Genomic DNA, 15825 nt, shown 5'->3' on the forward strand with positions numbered 1-15825 from the left:
CCGGGGGTCTGAGGATGCCCACCCTCCAGGGCCACATCCTCACTCCACTGACTCCCCTGAGCCCCTCCTGCCTTGTCCAAATCGGTAATTGTGGTCTAATGGCCGTGTTTGAAGCTGATCTAGCACATAAACAGGCGAAGGAAGTCTTTAGAGCCATAATCACTCAGTCCCTCCCTCTCTTTCTCTCTCTTCCCCACTCTCTCTCTCTCTTAGCCCCCGTTCCTCGTCTTCTCTGGTTCAGTCGATCAGGCCCCTGCCTCCCAGACAACTGCAAACAATTAGGCAAATTAGTGGCTCCGCCATCACCATCAAGAGCCCTGCTTGTTTATATCTTAATTGAAGCGAATGTCAAAACAGTCAAGGTTTGAAAGAAACAAGATGCGTCCACGAGATGAAATTCAAACTGCCAGCCAGCCCAAATATTAAGAGTGTTTGTTTAATAGCGTGCGACCGACTGGGAAAGCAGAAGGATATGAGGGAAAAGAGAGGCGGGGGAGAGAGAGAGAGGAATAGAGAGAGAATATGATGGGTAGATATAAAGAATGCATATGGGGGGAAATACATGCAAACTTTTTCCACATTTGTATATACAATGCTTTTTATCTATTTTGCCCCCGTGTCCACGCACACTGCACTCATAATCACTCCCAAGAACTTGGGGAGTTTAGACCTTAGATCAGTACAGATGCACAAATTTCTTGTAAAAGCTTTCCACTAACTAAATAGAGAGAAAAATATGCACTTCGCCCATACCCCCCACCCCCATACGATACATAAATAAACAGAAATGACCTGATTGAGATGTAAAAGGCAGGGACTCAGGTCTGGGAGTCATTCGTTAGAATGATGCATTAACCATAACGCTCTAAGCAGGGCCAATGACACTACACACGCTAAGCATAGACCGCTTAAACTAATAGGCCGTTCCCATTACTACATATTCATTCTGGAGACCTGACAGGGTTTTGGCTGTTATTATTACGTGTGGACTGTTGACAAGTGTGAGCACTGATAGGTGACTTTGCCACTTACTAGTGATGTGCCGTACGGCGCACCTTTTGGCAACGTTTGGTGGTGCTCGGCAGCAGAACCTCTCTGTGGGTAATCCAATACCGCTGTTTCCTTGAATTCATAAAACACATGCAATGCTACAATTCCGAGTCACCATAAACAACTAAAAATTATAAAGATCATAAGCAGATGTGATGGCAAAACCTAGTACAGTACCTTTAATTTTGTGTCTAGCAAAAAAACATAAAAACAAGGCTGGCAAAGTAGCAACGCAGAGAATCTGTACAGAATCTGTACAGTGTCACCACATTAAACTGACTTAATAGTAAAATAAAAAAATGTGTTCCTGTAGCTCAGGGGTCTCCAACCTTTTTGTGAGCAAGGGCTACCACAATGGATAAAACAATCCAGAGGGCTACTTTTTTGATTATAGTCTACTTACAACTCTTTTGTTTCACTTGTTGAATTAATTTTATTTTACTTGTTGATATGTTTTAGTATTGTTTACAATGTTAACATGCGTAAACCAAGCCAAGCTACTATAAAAAATATGTAATAAATAAATATTATAATTGAGACTATTAATAGAATGTGCTTTGGCGGGCACCACGTTGGAGACCCCTGCTGTAGCTCAACTGGTAGAGCATCGGTTTGATTCCCAGGGAACACGCATACTGAAAAATTCTTATAGAAGAAGTCACTTTGGGAAAAAATGTCTGTCGGATTGTTGTGATTTGCTATCTGTGAGATCGTAAAGTGTACACTGCACTGTACCTTTTGCTTAATATTAATAAAAAGCTTTAAAACTCTTACTGTGGGTTTACACCAGATGCAAGTTCAACGATTTGTGCGAGTAGATTACATACAAAGTCAATGCAAAGGCGATCAGACGCGTCCTCGCGTGGGGCGATGCGAATGACGCAATATGGGTGGCGCTTTTCCTGCGAAAACACGAGCTATTCACCTACAATGCGTCTTCGCCCAAATTGAAAATATTCAACTAGAGCGAAAAATTCGCATAACACAAAGTAAAATTTTGCGAGTAATCTAGAGCTAGTAACGCGATGCCCCGCGTTTGGTGTGTACGTGGCATTATGGAACATTCACACGGGGCGTAAGCGTTAACGCTTCTGATTTACTTGAAATGGGTGACGTCATGCATTGCCGAACTAAATTGTGGATCCGTCAACGTCGCGTCACTGTCGTTGCTTGTGGCAGAAATTAAACATTTCTCAACTTTTCAAGCGCCAATGCATGCGTCAGCAAATCACAACGCCTTTACAAATAACTTTTTATGCAAGACCGAATCATGTGTTGTGGCCACTGTGATTGTCTGTTGGCCACGCTTCAGACAAGCCTTCCGTCAAGTGTTAACTCTTTCGCCCCGTGTGAATGTACCTTAATGGTAACAACACTGTCAGAATTTTTTTTCAAAAAAGCTGTGACTGGGGCAGTACCCACCGTATAAAAAGGTCCTAATATGTACCATATAGGTAAAGATATGTATACATTTGGTACCATTGTGTACCTTTAAAGTTACTAATATGCACTCCTTGGTACCAATATGTACTTCTGAAATATTATCATAAACTTTAGGTGTAAAGGTGTACCGGCCCAGAGCAAGCTAGGGGACATTTTTAATCATTCTTCTGACAGTGAAGATAATAAACCAACAAAAAAAGTCAAAAAAAAAAATTATGAAGGAAACATAGTCCAGATTTTATTGATGAGATAATTTTTTGTGTTGATTAGGTAGATGTTGATGGAGCAGGTGAGCTCAGAGGTTTGGCTCCAACATTAGGGGCCCAGACAGACATACAGACTCTACCTATCTGCACCGACCCTGCGAGTATCAGCGCTCTAATTGGATCAGTGGCACGAATGTGATTACCGCTGGCGTATTTATTTACATAATAATTATTATTGCCAGCCCTGTGGTGCCAGAGGATGTGGAGGGGGGGAGGGCCAGAAATGCTGCTGAACTGTGTGTGTGCGAGAGGTCGAGGAACGTGCCTCCCCCTTCACTACAGAGCTGATATGATGGCATTATTCTATTAGTGCTCCAGTGTGAAGTTTGAAATGAGCTCTGATTGGATTAGTTAACGGCGAGGACTAGATAGTGCGGAATGAGGTTAGCGGCAGCACACGCAGGCGGCCTCAGCTCGGGCGGCCGTAATTAGGAGTCTGTCCAGGGAGCGCGTATGGAACAGTGCCAGTGCGGATCAAGGACTCCTCCTACTTAAAATGCAACTATTAGCCTATTTTTAAATAGCTTTGTTTTGTGTTTTAAAAACCTTCATTTATTCCTATAAAAGCCACATGAGATCTCTTAATATCTTAATTGCTTTGAGCAAATAAAACTTCTGCATAAGTCTTCTGAGGAGAAAGACCCAGACATTTTTTAAATGTCTCTATTAGGGGTTCAGGAGAGATTTTCGAAGTATGCAATTAAAAGTCAATACAGTATATAGAAAATGTCAATATGGTCGAAGCCGAAGGTGTGCTCCAACCTACAGTGCAGATGCTAGAGGTCCTTTGGCAATCCCATAACCCTCTCACACACTGTACTTTCCTGTCGTCTCCTTAATTATTGTCTTTGAAATAAAGGCAAAAATAGCCCAAAAAATTACTTAAAAAAAAGAAGATTAATTTAAAATTTACACAAATCCAGAGTATATAAGAGACACATAAATAAATTTTACAGTTCAATACCCTCACAGTCTCATTTGTTCCTATTTGATTTCTCCCAAGTAATTTTCGGAGAAACATCTGAGATGTTGATATTTAAATGAACACAACTGAGAATTTAAAAAAAAAAATTTGAGCTATGAAAGAGCACCTTCTGAGAAATAAAATTTTCATTGGACATTCCCCAATTCCGCTTGTGCTCTGCAAGTTGTTTTTCCAACTTGTTTTTCCGATCCTGACTTCTAGTGCAAACCCATGGGGTTCAGCGTGATCTTGAGGGTGCTTTCTCACCAGCCTTATTTAGTTTGGTTGAATCGTACCAGAGTTTGAAAGCTCACTTGGTGCTGTTTGTTTTGGCAGGTGAGAATGCAGCAATCGATCTCGGGTGCGCACCAAAAGGGGACCAAACAAGCGGAGCAAGACATCCTTGAAGAGGTGGTCTCTGTACGCTTTCAAACAAACTCTTTAAAAAAAACAGCGTTTTTTCCGCGCTAAGCGTCGAGAGTTGAAAAAAAATCAACTTTGTGTGAAAAGCTCCGCTCGTCACTATCATTTAAGGGTGTCACGATTTCGATTTTAAATAGAAATCGATCGAAATTAAGTCACAACCTCAAACTGCAAATTAAAAAAAAGGATCGTCGATCTGCCATGCCCCCATGTCACGTCCGGTCGGCTTGCCAAGCGAAGAAAAAAGCTGTCAGATATTAATATTTTAAACATGAGGGATGTATTGCTACAACTCCTTAAAATGCATATCATAAACAGGATTACTACAGTACCTACTGATCTGACTTCGGACAGAGCACAGCTCTCTGCACGTGCGCGAGAGTGAGGCGCCAAGATGCAGCAGATTATATTTTAAACAAAAGGGACGGTTTGCCTCATCTCGCATGAAACGCATAAAACTGAACAAATACGTAAGGATTACTACTTTAGTTTATGTTTAGACTTCGGACAAATGCGAGAGCGCGTGCACGTGAGACGGAGAGAAGCGCAGCTGCTTATGACGCATCAGAGTTATTTCAGATGACAGTCCCCAAGACGTACGCATTAAGTCCATGTGCGTGCAAGAAGGAATCCTCTCTCTAAAAGCTCTCTCACGTATAAAGTGAAGCCCACAAACCCCCATGCGAGAAAAAGCATGCAATGTGCATGTTAATGTGAAACTATAATAATAATAATAATAATAATAAATATTAACAGCATAGCATTTTTTGTCTTAAAAAATAAAATAAAATCGAGAATCGAATCGTGACCTTAGAATCGAAAATGTAATCGAATCAAGGATTTGGAGAATCGTGACACCCCTACTTTCAGTTCTCACACAGCTGTCCAATCACAGTGGAGGAGGGGCGGGACATTACTACAGCAACCAACCGGCGCATCGTACAACGACTGATAAACAAAGCAGAAGTATCACAGCTACCAAAGCGCTCAGCTGAAGAAAGCTGGCCCTCAGCTGAACAAACAGCTGGCATTCAGCGTCCTGCAGTGTGGACGCCCCCTTAGACTGTCATAAAAAAAATTAAAGCGACCACCTCTTTCAGTTTTGTTTCATTTTGTGACAGTTGAAAATTGTGCAAGCTTATTTTATATATATTTGAAAAAAGCCCTCACATATACATGTGCAAAATGCAGCATGTTTACTATCAACATAAGCAACTGGTCCTGTCATATAATATTAGTGCGCATCAACTCAAACCACTCATTTTGCCCACTTGTGTTTTAACGCCTAACCTATAGACCATTCACTCTTAGTAATCCAGAAAAAAATGGTCAGAAGTTGACAAAAGAGATGGATAAAAACAGGTTAACTTGTTATCGGATCGACCAAAATTCATCTTAATACCAGTTATAAACAGGGCCTAAAAGCATAAATCAACCTAATAACTAAGTCATATATCCATTCACCTGCCTTACTCAGTTATCAAGTGACTGATTCGTCCATCCAAACACCTCTCAGTGTGCCTTAAAGTTTCGACTTGTAAACTAGGTTCTGTTGCGTATGCTGCTTATTAATAACAGTGCTTCTCAAACAGTCCATTAGAGCAGTGTTGAGTGGCAGCATTACATGGCGCCTGCGGGGTCTGAACAAACCACCTTTTGTTAATAAAGCCCCATTAATCAGACCTATTACAGAAGCCACTGGACCACAGGATCATGCCAGATGAATATCCGCCGAACAAAAACAATTTACCCACCCCATGTAAGCAAACCTCTATTGTGTATATGTGTGTGAGAGAGCACAATACATGTGATGTGTTTTCTGATGCAGGTCCCACAATTTGTTCATATTCTTTTTTTATGAATATACTAATTACAGTCCTCTATAAACACACCAACTGTCCATTTTTGTTCCTCTGAAGCAGAACAATGCTTTGTGTGTGTGTGTGTGTGTGTGTGTGTGTGTGTGCGTGCGTGTGTGTGTGCGTGCGCGTGTGTGCGTGTGATTGGCACAGGGCGGAACAGGAATCACGCTCTCTGGCTAAAGTGACCCTAAGGAGCAGTTGAGGTTGAATGTTGGAGAGCTGCCGGCAGGCCGACGTGTCTGCAGACGCGGCCATGTCTCATTCAGTGCAGAGCGTGTGCTGTTCCCTGTCATTACCGCAAATCCACCAGGACCAAACACTGTCCACCCAAACCAGGCCTAATAGATTATCTGAAAGATGCAGTAATGTCCTTAATGTTTAATTTTCAATAGCTAACATTAAAGACTGTTCAAATCACCCAAAGGAAAGAAAACTGACACATGCAGACTTTAATAATATCTAAATTTTTTCTGGGCAGCAATGAGATTAATAAAGTTCAAATAGAGACTTCTGCTCTCCCAAGAAAAATAGCAAAGTTTGACCTCCTCTAGAGTCTCAGAAGAGATCTCAACACTGTTTCACATTTGCCAAATTTGCTCAGACTTTTAAGTTTAAAGATCTTTGCACATCGGGTCCGAAATACTCACATACAAACAAATTCAATTCAGTTTTCAAGGTTCAACACACACGTGCACACAGGCGAAGCAGCCCCCAGCAGGAGGAACTGAGGAAGTTGCTAGGTCAGCTTAACGATAGCTTGTTGTTATATACTGTATGAAGAGTTTGGTTCCAAAACGCAATAAATCCATTTGGACTAATTTCTGTAAAAATGTGTTTTCTATACCAAGAAAGTGACAAAATGAAAACTGTTACAAACTTTCACATAGCATCTTTAGGTTATAACAACATTAAAAATTAAAATCTATAGATTATTTTTTCTGCAAAATGCAATTCATTTTCCATTACAAATAGAATCCATTACAAGTTTTTTTTCCCAGAAGGCTATAAATTATATTGAATCAATATAAAAATGTGCAGTTATCTTTGCCATGTTATTTTCATTTAGTTGAGTAGTGGTATACACTGATTAAAAAATAAACATTAATGGCATTAATCAAAACACTTACTTTGTCATATTAAGAACACTGTCATAGCTGCTGTTATACTTGGGACGTTGTCGCTGAACTTTTTGACAGCAATCAGCTGTAAAAATTTTTGGTCCTGCTCAAAAAATTTTCATAAGATCCACTGTGGTCAATGTGTTAGCATTACAGAAGCTTGATGCTGTCGTGAGAACAAGCAACGGCATTTCTCCGTCGCCTGAATGCCCGAGATGGCTTGTGTTTTTTCACCACCACAGGTTTATCAACGCAATCAAAAATAATATTTTTTTTTGTTGATCACAGAGTACAAAGTAGATGAGGAAAATTCTGTGTATTCAACATGCCACCATTGTTGTTTACAATGCTTGGAATGGTGCGCAGTGATTTGTTGAGCAGATTTATTGCATTCTGCAGAGAAGGAGGACTGGCGTTTATAGTGTTTTGGGGAAAAAAGTGAGAAAAGATGACGAAATAAACGGCAGATATTGGATTTTGCATAAAATTAAGTAATATACTTTTTAATACTGACCTGATACAATACTGATTTTGATGGTAACATGGCTGAATTAACATGCATTGGGTACATTGTGCAAGTGACAAATTTGTAGGATAACGTATATGATAAAATGCATAATAAAAATTACAGACTACAATATATGCAAATATTCTAAGATTTAAGATACTAAAACGGACCATGTGTACAATTTGTCCAAGATAACAAGTTTAAGATTTAGTTTTAAAAAATTCTTCAAAATATCTAGGCTATCCACATAATACTACTTTGTAGTACTTAACTCCTACTATATCTTATCTCTGGTGATAGTTTGCATTGAATCCAGTAGATTTTTATTAGCCAGTGATATTTTAAATTTAAGAACATACAATTTTACAATACAAAAAAGCCATTAATGTAGCCATCACGCCAAAAACGCTTAAAAAAGGGAGTCAGGCCATCTTCCAAAACACACTTATAGCCAATCAGCAGTAAGGTGCGTGTCTACTGAACGACATTGTTGCCTGGGTTGCGTATGTGTGGGGCGAGTCTACAAAAAGAAGGTACACATTCTATTGGGCTAGGGGCATGTTTGTATAGGTGATTTTGAAAGTCAACATTGGCTTTCAGAGATCATGGACCCTGCCTTTAAAAGACTTTGGGCCCTATCTTGCACCCAGCGCAATTTACTTTGTCAGTGACGCATGTTTCATTCGTATTTTGCACCGGCGCACAGCGGGTTTTTCCCTCCACAGACGCACGTCGTTAAACTAGGGAATGAACTTGCGCTCCCTGGGTGGTTCAGCGCAAAAAAAGAGGCGTGTTGCGGCGCAAACCATCCCTGATGCTATTTTGCAGTTTCAAAAAACAATTGCGCCACTGACCAAAAAAAACTGGTCTAAAGTCAGTGGTGCGTTGCGCGTGGTTCATTATGCTATTTTAAGGGCGCATGCTTGACCATAATGTATAGCGTGCACAACGCGCACACACTTTGCTTATCTAATCTACACAGATGCAACAGTTAGCCTATATTTGCAAATCATAAATTGTTACAATAAAAAATATTAACACATGAGATAAGGGGGATCATAGTGGTGAGCATTGTGGTGATAGTTTTTATTTATTCTCATGCAAATAACGATTAAAATATTTTCATAACTTTGTTGTGTGGCTGTATTACGTTTATTTTATGTAAATAATAATTAAAATGTTTTCATAAGAAACCTTAATGTATATGAACTTGATTTGTAAGAGTACTTTGGGGTTGGACCTTGCTTGCGTTTCTTGGGTCCGATTTCAAAGCCCCCAAACCCTTTCAGCGGTGAGGGTGGACGCAGCGATGTCCTCTGCTGGCGTCAAGTCCTGAGGCAGATCCACCTCCCGTTACACGGTGTGCCCGATTTATGCTGGCAAGCGTGGGATTCCCCCGTACAAGGACGTCGGTCTCCTCGGCTGTGAACCGCTCCTGGCGTGCGCCTGGTAAATCCGTCATAATAATAGCAACCCGCCATGGAACTTGCGCCCTTGCGTTTAAAGGGAATGTTGGCTAGCGTTCTGATTGGTTTATTTGACGTTACGCCCAAACCACACCTATGAATAATGAACCTACTTCAGACCAACCCCTTATTGATTTGCGCCCGGCGCAAGAGTTATTTCTCACGCCGGGAAAATAGCAACAGCGCCCAAGATCCGCCCACAAACTCACTTGCGCGTTGCGCTTCGCACTTGCGTTTCAGATTGTTAAAATAGGGCCCTTTATGTTCATGGTCATTCTTATACAACCTTTCCTTATAAATATACAAACAATACTTCTACGACCTACATACAAATAATTTATAGTTATTTTAGGCTCATTAACATATTTTAGCCATTCCAAAATGAATGGTTGCCAATGTGGTCTGGACTGTACAATGAAATACAAAAACACTTTTTGGAGCACACAAACATCTACTATAAAAGCCATGGGAAAAATCAAACTCCTGTTAGGATTTTATATTAATGTAAACTGATGTGTACTAGTCTCAGTTAAATGCACAGTTAAGTGTGGTTTACAACATTTCTCCTTTACTTAGCATAACGTTTTCCTCCTGGTCTGCTGCTTCATTTTTGTCCTTCTTCCCATGATATAAGCTCATTTGTTCTGTCAACTCCAGTTTTCCTCTATTTCTTTTCCTCGTTAGTGGCATTCTGTTCATTTTGGTATCCAACACTCTCTACCAGCCTCATTTGTTCTCCTTTCCATTTCTTCCAATTTTTCTCCTTGTCTTTACTCTCTCTCTCTCTCTCTCTCTCTCTCTCTCTCTCTTTCTTTCTGTCTTCAGAGTGTCTAATTCCAGAGCTGGGATCTTCACAACAGATAACGGTGCTAATTTCATTAATTATAAACCAATATGTTACTGAAAGCCTCAGGAGACTCCTGGCTCAACACTGGCATCTGGTCTGCAGTGCATGATGGGAGGGGGGTTTGGGGGCAATGTAGGACGAAGAATTAAAAAGGTTAGACAAGAAAGTAGACAAAGAATGAGAAAAGAAAGATTACAGCGCACTGTCCTTGTCGTTAGCGGATAAGAGAAGCGGACCAAAAGATCTCATCCCATTCTTGTCCAAAGTGGCGTATGGTTGATATTACAGCCTGTCACCATAAACCCATAAAAACTAACTCAAGAGTAGTGTATTGTCTCAGACTATCCACAGACAAAGAGATCAAGACTAAAATCAAAAACGTTTGTGAAGTTTCTGAGACTGTCAGGCCTATACAATATACTGTGAAAAGAATGAAAATGACTTAGTATTTCTATTTAACGTTAGATGTTTGGATTGGTGGGTAGATAGGTAGATAAATAGGTGGACAGATAGATGGATAGATCATAGACAGATGGATATATAGATAGATAGATAGATATAGCAGTGGATGTAAAACAGCGTATGATGAGAGTGCAGCACACTAACAGGTGTGTCCCTCACGGTTTGCTGCCTCCTGCTGCACACAACAGCACCCAATCAGTCGCGCTCCACATCCACACAATGGCATTGTGGACGATAAATAAATAAAGGAGCCCCTCGAGTCTCAGGCATTAATAGCAATTGTGTGTGTAAACAGCTTCAGATCGTCCTCTCTGCTCACAGCTGGCCAGTAATCGCTGTTGAGCCGTGCAGCTGATGGGTTGTGTGCGAGACAGCATATGGGAAGGAGCCATGTCAATTGGTGAAGTTTGAATAACGCTAAGAAAAATGATTTCAAATCTGACAACATCTTGGGAGCAGCACATCTGGCCCACTCACTGTCAAATGATTTTCCCACCTGCTTTCGGTTAGGCAAATTATGATACAGCACAATGAGGGTGAGAGGAAGGCGGGCAAGATGGAGACTGGAGAAAGAGGAAAAAGACAAAATCATGACAGAGAGTAGTGAGATCTTCAGGAAGAAAGATGTGAGCAATGATGGTTAGAATTGCTGCAAAGTAATATTCGTACATCCTGAATACACTTCAGCAGGTACACTGTCGAAGAGGAATAACAGTTAAAATAGAAGAATGCAGATTTGATTGTATTTGAGTAATGGTGTTGGCAAAACCCAATGTACCATGTTTTACTGTAGTACTGTAGAAGAAGAAGTGTCTTCATGTGACAAAAGACAATGAGATGCAGTATACTACACATACTCATATATGATAAAATAAGAAAGTTGGGACATTTTACAAACTCAGGACAGGAATCACGGGAAATGGTATAGGCTAAACATGGTAAAGGTGCATTTAAGTCGTCATGTCCCTCAACCAGAAAAAAGTAAATGCATTAGTTGCATGGTCTATTAGGACAACACTTCTAAAATGTAAACTTCAAGGCAGAGTAGCCTATAGATTATGTACATAGTTTACAGTATCTGTCATAATAATATAAAACACTTTTGTAGCCTTGCCAAAAGCAGTGGAGACCAGGACTGTTACACATTTGTAACTAGGTGTCTGTAACTACAAACCACTCTGTATGTCAGTTTTTAGTTAAATATAAGCAAATTAATTATCTGCATTATTCATGTCATTATTTACTTGCGCTTTATGTTGTTACAAACAGGATTTCATTGTGTGAAAAAATAGCAACTTCTAATTAAACGTCTAAAAATTTCTCTTATGTGAAAATTTGGAGTGACAAAAAAATAAGCAAAAAGTGCATAATGTCACTTAATTGCTTTATCCAAAAAATACATGTGGGTGAACACGTTATAATTTAACTTAGGAACCGGGTGATTCCAATGATACCAGTACAGGCAAATCAAATTATAAACCAGATGTAAACTTTAACAACATTATCAAACCGTTTAATTAAATTAAAATACAGTGTGTTATAAACACTTGACTGTACATGCACACTGTCACAGTTTACAAATGTGTTCAGGTTAGAAAAGGTCATGCAATGAATACAAAGCCCTCAAATGGCAAGACAACATCCATTGCAGTCGTGTCTACACTGCCCCCTTAGGTTCTAAAGAGAACTGCATTGCCTCGTTGTCAATTCAATATTGATATTCACTAGTGTATATTATTGAAGAAACCAAAAATATTCTCTGTAAAAAAGGCTAGCTAACCTGGTTTATATCATACTGATTGTCTCATATTCATAGTTTATGCCCGGCCCCAAGTTTGTTTTGCCTTGGTTGCCAAAAACATGTATGTGTTTGTAAACCTGACATATTTCCTGGGGATTTAATTTATTACATGCATCTGTGGACATTATGTTAGCAAATACATCAAATAAAAGCAAAATATTTTATTTCATTTGCCATTACGTGATTTCCATTTCAGTTTTATAATTTATGTGCATTTTAATGTGCATTTTAGTAAAGATTACCACAAGTGGGATTTTTAAGGCAAGTTGCTGTACTTACTGCATCTTACTGCAGTCACTGTGGATTTAATTCTATAACGTATATGCTGTATGATGTCTTTACAATTATAGTGAAATAACACTATTACTGTAATTCACAATCCATTATAACATACTGTGATTCCTGACACTTAATCCTTCCAAAAACACAGCTCTTTTCTCACATAATCGTTTAGGTACTCTGGTTACAGCCAGATGTATGAATAGATCTCTGGACTGCCGCTCTCAAAAAATGTCTTTAATGCCAAAAGGCTCTGAATTTAAAGATCTCATTGCCATTTAAACATTATCTAAAATAAAAACAGCTTAAAAGTTTAATGTACACAGACCAATTTAAAAAACAGTATGTGTGCATAATGTAAAAAAATATGACATTAACAAAACAACTCTGTACTTTGTTCAATTAAGTTCAATTATTGGCTTTTATTTTGTTATTCCACTTAAGCTGTAACAAGATATTAAAATATCTGGGAAATATTTACTTTAAATTTTTAGTTGACATTTTTTCCCACAAAATACTGTACTCAGTGTTAGAATATGAGATATTTACATTTTACATAGCTTTTAACAATAAATACAATGTTAAGATGCATTTAAAGAACATATTTATATTATCTCCTAGCCTTTTCTGAGATGCCTACTACTACATTGAAGGGCAACAGACCTGTACTGATATCCCAATGTTAGAAACTGTTTGAATTCAGTCCTTATCACAGTTTTTGAGCAAATTCAGCAAGTTCCCAGATACAAATATACATAAATATTGCACCAAACCCATAATATGTAAATCTTTAACATTCTTATGAAAGGTTTTAATTTGCATTCTGATGAACCTTTTCAGATGAAACGTATAGACAGTGGTTATGGTGCCCTTTGGACTACTGGATAATCCCTTGTCATAAACATTTCCATCTAACTAACGCCCACAGAAATGAATACATGCACACATATACACACTAACATATAGACACACACGCACACACACGCACACACACACACACACACACACACACACACACACACACACACACACACACACATATAGGTGGATAACTTGACAGATAACATTTTTAGATGATCAATAAAAAACAGCCTATCACATGCAAACTGATTAAAAATACTGATTGCTGAATAAATGCAACAAAAAGCTGTGTATATGAATTAATTCAAAACATTGGTGGTAAAATCATGACATTCAAACCATGCAAAATAAGAATATTATTGAAAGAGAATATCATAATTTACTACCAGACGTTCACCCATGAGCTTGTTGTTGCATTAATGAGCAAGACGGAGCCATGTACAACGTGCTGGTGTAGTGTTTCATGGGATCTCTGAATTTGTTTGTTCCACACTGTTTTGTCCAAGTGCACCACATTATTTTGTTGTTATATGTGTAATGGCTACCACTAGATTTACTTTGTGCTCTTAAACTAAAACATCATGCATTTTTGATAATCATATTGCTTTATCACTACAAGCAAAGACACAGTGGGGAAAAGCCAATGAAAAACTAGCGAGTGTCTTTTATTGTTGGGTTTAATTAAATTTTCACAAGCATATGGTTCTACAATATTCATATGAAATATGTGATATCATATACAGTAGCACTGTTGTGGAATCTCAAAATAGTTTTTGTTCTTATCTCGGTTTTGCTCAAAAATTAGGAATTATGATAACCAGGCAACTTTTGTTCAAACACAGAGAACATAACAGGAACAGGTTACAGATGTGATGCAATGGGATGCAGTCCAGATGCAATGCGTAACAAGTGAAAGACGTTTTCGTCAAAATGTTTAAGATAAAAACAAGGGTGGGGACAGGCCAAAAAAACATAACATTGTCAAAAGATAAACCAAAATATATAGTAACAGGATTTTTATTACAAAACCAGCAAGGTAAATTCTATGAATTACCATCGTGCAGACTTTCCCACACAAACACACCCAGTGGTTGATCCTGTCTTCTGTGTCATATTTTTTCTCTTATATTTTGTGTCCGTGCTTTGTTTGTGTGCCTCAGTGCAGAAATATTTCGTTGGAATCGAGAGTGTTTGTAATGTAGGGCAGCAACACCCAATTATTACCCCAAGAGGAGCCTTCCATTTAGGTTTAATCTATGGCTGCTAAATTTATCCAGGCATGCCTTGATGCCGGCCGAGCCAAAAACTTGACTTTACAGTTCAAAGATCCTGCACCCTTACACATTCCTCTCTTCCCATAATGAAGGACTCGAGCTTGCCAAGGGCTTGCACTGACTCAAATAATCAAACGGCAAAATGGGATGGACGACTTTCCATTTGAAGCTAAAACAACTGATTTATTTCAGAACAATACTGTTTGATCAGCTGGTCCTTATTCAGATTTGTTGCATAATAACAGTGAGATAACTATTGTAGATAAACGGCAAAATGTCTATCATTCTAAAAGATCAGCACTGCCATACAAACCAAAATCATCTACATTTGCTCTTTACTGTTAAATGTTAAGAGGAAACATGCATGCTGTCAAAGCGCTTGACAAAGCAGAACCAAACAAACCATTGTTTAGTGTTGTTGGCGGTCACCGTATCCTGAATAATGCAAAACACCTTGATGAGTTAAGGTTTATCGTCAAAAAAGAAAGGGCGCACACACGAGAAAATGGAGAGAGGGATGAGCAAAGAAATGTATCATTTGAGCTTAAAACGCATTCATTCCTGGGTTATGAATAATTTGGCAACAAAACACTAATTTTGCATTAGACTGCCAATTCACAGCTCAGAAACACTCTCCAACTCTCAAGGGCTGTTTACCCTTGTGTCAGGATTTCTTCCTGCCTTTTTAGTTAGTCATTTTTTTTCCACCAAATGCTTTTCAGAATGACCTATATTCACCCCGAGGAGCGTGTGGTGTAAAAGCATTACTTGCTCAAAGGAGGCAAAAATACCATAGCACGGCTAACCAGTTCAGCGATGGGGAATGGTGATGGTGCTACGCGGGTCTCCGAGCGACCGTATGGGAAGTCCCGGATGCATTGGCTGGCTCAGACAGTAGGATTTCATGCTGTGCCACTATTAGTACAGCCTCCGCCAGTTTAATATTTAATTGCGCTGATGGACTGCATCTGTGCTGCTCCGTGATGCAAACATTATTATACATACTAAGTGGCTTAATTGTAATTAGAGCTGAAAATTTAATTAAACCCAACAATAAAAGACACCGTCGCTAGTTTTTCATTGGCTTTTCCCCACTGTGTCCCTAATGGCTTGATTTAGTTAACTCTTGCCTCTCTCTGAGGGGAATCTATATTTCTCTTTTATATGACATGCTGTAATTTTATATTTGCCGTATCTTTCA

Source organism: Paramisgurnus dabryanus, chromosome 15 (assembly GCF_030506205.2).
Source record: "Paramisgurnus dabryanus chromosome 15, PD_genome_1.1, whole genome shotgun sequence".
NCBI lineage: Eukaryota > Metazoa > Chordata > Actinopteri > Cypriniformes > Cobitidae > Paramisgurnus > Paramisgurnus dabryanus.